We start from the raw sequence: 3374 nt of genomic DNA on the forward strand, positions 1-3374 counted from the left end.
CGGGGCGAGCGAAGTACTCGATTGTCAGAAGTTCCTTGTAGAGAAGCCCTTTGACTTCCAGGAGTGATCAGCATGTAAATTCTCCTCACACTTTCAATGAAATGTCAGTCAGACAAGTATTGAGAATAAAAAAATTATCAGCTGAAGAGGTGTGATCTCGATATCTCGTTAGAACACCATATTCTCATGACTACCCAAAAAAGACATTCATGGTGCTAGTTAGGAGAATGAACGTAACGATCGTGGAAATGAAAGGGTTAGGAGATCGTGTTTTGTCACGCAATCATGGGAGACGGCCGATGGCCGAGACAGGTTCCCTCGACCGTTTTCCTCGATTTCGTGAAAATCGACGTGCGCTGCTCGAGACTGAAATGGATAGGACCGTCTCTTTGTGGACCTCACTAGACAGGCTGTCCAATTTATTATTATTATTATTATTATTATTATTATTATTATTATTATTATTATTATTATTATTATTATTGCTAGACAGGCTGATTAGTGAGGTCCACAAAGAGACGATTGCGCGTCTCTCCCTAGTCTCACTGCTCCATACTGAGTTTTACCGGGTTAACAAACAACGCGATTAGTCTAAAGCTTAAACGTGTACGAAAATAACCTCGGATATTGCTACGCAGATTGTGAGAACCGCTGCTTCCACAAAATTGGAATTTTACTGCCTCTCTTTTTCAGAGGCTTTATGATGTTTTAAGGCCAAGGTACATTTTTGTTTAACGCTGTTTTTTTTTTGTTTTTTTTTTTCATGTAATTCACTGGAAGATATGCTTATAAGTGACATACAACATTCTAACATTCGGACAAAAATTTGGTTTTATCAACGGAGTTGATAATGTAAATTGGCCACCGTACAGAGATTCTAAAAGCTGACGTTTCGAGCGTTAGCCCTTCGTCAGAGCGAATCGAGGGATTATGGGTTACGTGTAGTTTTTATAGTAGAGTAGGAGCTTCGCTATTGGTGGTAACATGGCAACGTGAAAAATAGGAATATATTAGTTAAATGAAAAGCGTTCGTTAATACCGTGAGGATTAAGGGTGCCGATTTGAAAGATGAATTTTTGTTCCAAATTCTTGCGGCTTTCCGTGGTACCTAGATGTAGGGAAAGGCCGCAGATAGCCATGTGTTTTTTGGAGTGGTTAGGCAGATTAAAATGGCGAGCGACTGGCTTAGATGCATCCTTGTCATTCTTCTCAACATCGCGAAGGTGTTCGCGGAATCGGTCACCTAGTCGTCTACCTGTCTCACCAATGTATAATTTATTGCATAACGTACAGATTATGCAATAAATGACATTTGCGGAGGTACATGTGAAACGATCGGTGATCTTAACAGATCGCTTAAGTCCCGATATCTTGTTAGTGTTAACAATGAAAAGACAAGTTTTGCATCGTGAGCGCGCGCATTTGAAAGTGCCGGGTTGCTCGTTAGTTTTGAGCGCGCTTCTAACTAAAAAGTTGCCTACGTTTTTGTCGCGTTTGAATGAAATAAGTGGAGGTTGCGAAAAGATTCTACCAGTCTCGGGATCATTTTGCAGTAATTTAAAATTACTAAGAATGATGCTTTTGACTGCGTGATTATGAGAATCGAAAGTGAGGGTGAATGGAATTCTGTCATTCTTATCTTTTTGTGACGTTTGTAGTGATGACTGTCGATCAAATTGTTGGGCGCGATGATGGCCCGCTTTGACCACAGAGACAGGATAGCCACGTTTTTCGAAGAACTGGCACATCTCCTCTGATTTGCTGGAAAAATCGGAGTCATCACTACATAGACGTCGAAGTCTAAGAAATTGAGAATAAGGAATGGAGTTCTTGACATGTGATGGATGTGACGATGAATACAACAAATAACTGTGTGAATCAGTAGGTTTGTAGTGCACACTAGTACATAGCACGTTGCCTCTAATAGAAACTTTGATATCTAGGAAAGCCAATGAAGTTTCCGAAATTTCCCAGGTATATTTAAGGGCCGGATGAAAAGAGTTGACGGAGGTTATAAATTGATCGAGTTCTTCTCTGCTGGATGAAATAGCGCCGATGCAGTCGTCGATGTAGCGGCCGTAGAGTTCAGGTTTGGGGCCTTTGTACTGCATGATTAAAAAATTGGTGTTCAACATATCCTACAAAAAGATTGGCATAGCTAGGTCCCATTCTTGTGCCCATCGCTACACCATTAATTTGTTTGTAATAGTTGCCGGCGAATGAAAAACAGTTAAGTGTTAAAACTAGTTCGGCAAGGCGGAGAAGCGTTTCCGAGCTAGGTTCTTTGACAGTGCGTTGATCGAAAAAGTGTTTAAGTGCTTGAAGACCTTCGCTATTAGGAATGACTGTGTATAGAGATGTAATGTCCATGGTGAAAATAAGTTTGTCTTGGCCGGAGAAATTGAAATCGCGGAAAATTTGTAGTGCGTGTGTACTGTCTTTAATGTATGATGGCAAAGATTTGACGATAGGCGTCATAATCCTGTCTAAGTAGCTAGAAATGAGTTCGGTGGGGCAACTACAGGCAGAAACGATAGGGCGACCTGGGTTGTTGGGTTTGTCAATTTTAGGCAAGAAGTAAATGCACGAAGTTCTAAGTGTGTTGATGATGAGATTAGTGGCAGTGTCCGGTAATTCTTGATTAACTATAAGATTTTGAATGGTGTCTTTCAAAAGTTTTTGATTTTTGGACGTGAGATCTTTAGGTATTTTGGCATAAAACGAGGTATCCGAAAGTTGCCGCAAAGCTTCTTTTTGGTAAAGGTCGGACCGCCAAACAACTACCGCGCCGCCTTTGTCGGCCGATTTGACAACTATGTCGTTGCGTTTACTAAGATTTTTAAGTGCCGCCCACTCTTCCGAGGAAAGGTTGGAAAATTTAGTGTTGCGATTGAATTTAAGTTTGTGAATGTCGTGACGGCATTTTTTGGTGAAAAAATCTAAAGAGGCAAATTGTCCCTCTGGGGGAGTCCATTTGGATTTGCGAACTAGAAGTGTTTCAAAAATATCGTTATTAGAAGTGTCCGAATCATCCTCTGTCGTGAAAAAAGGCTTTTAACTGAACGCGGCGAAGGAATTTTTTAACATCTTGCTTAATAGAAAATTCGTTGGTGCGTTTGGTAATAAGGACAAAATTTAGGCCCTTACTGAGAACAGATTTCTCTGAGTCAGTAAGCGGAAGATTTTCTGGAATTGTAATTACGGTATTATGGCTATGCAATGTAGTGTCGTCAGTAATTTGCGGACCTATTAATTGTTGAAGTTTTAGAGTCTTGGTTTGGTGTAAATGGTCAATCAGTCCAGAATTAAGTTGTCGGATTTTAGCGCGGATCGATTGTACTAAAATTGCTGGACAGATTTTGGAAAGTTCGGAG

Source organism: Montipora capricornis, chromosome 7 (genome assembly GCF_036669925.1).
Source record: "Montipora capricornis isolate CH-2021 chromosome 7, ASM3666992v2, whole genome shotgun sequence".
Taxonomy (NCBI): Eukaryota; Metazoa; Cnidaria; class Anthozoa; order Scleractinia; family Acroporidae; genus Montipora; species Montipora capricornis.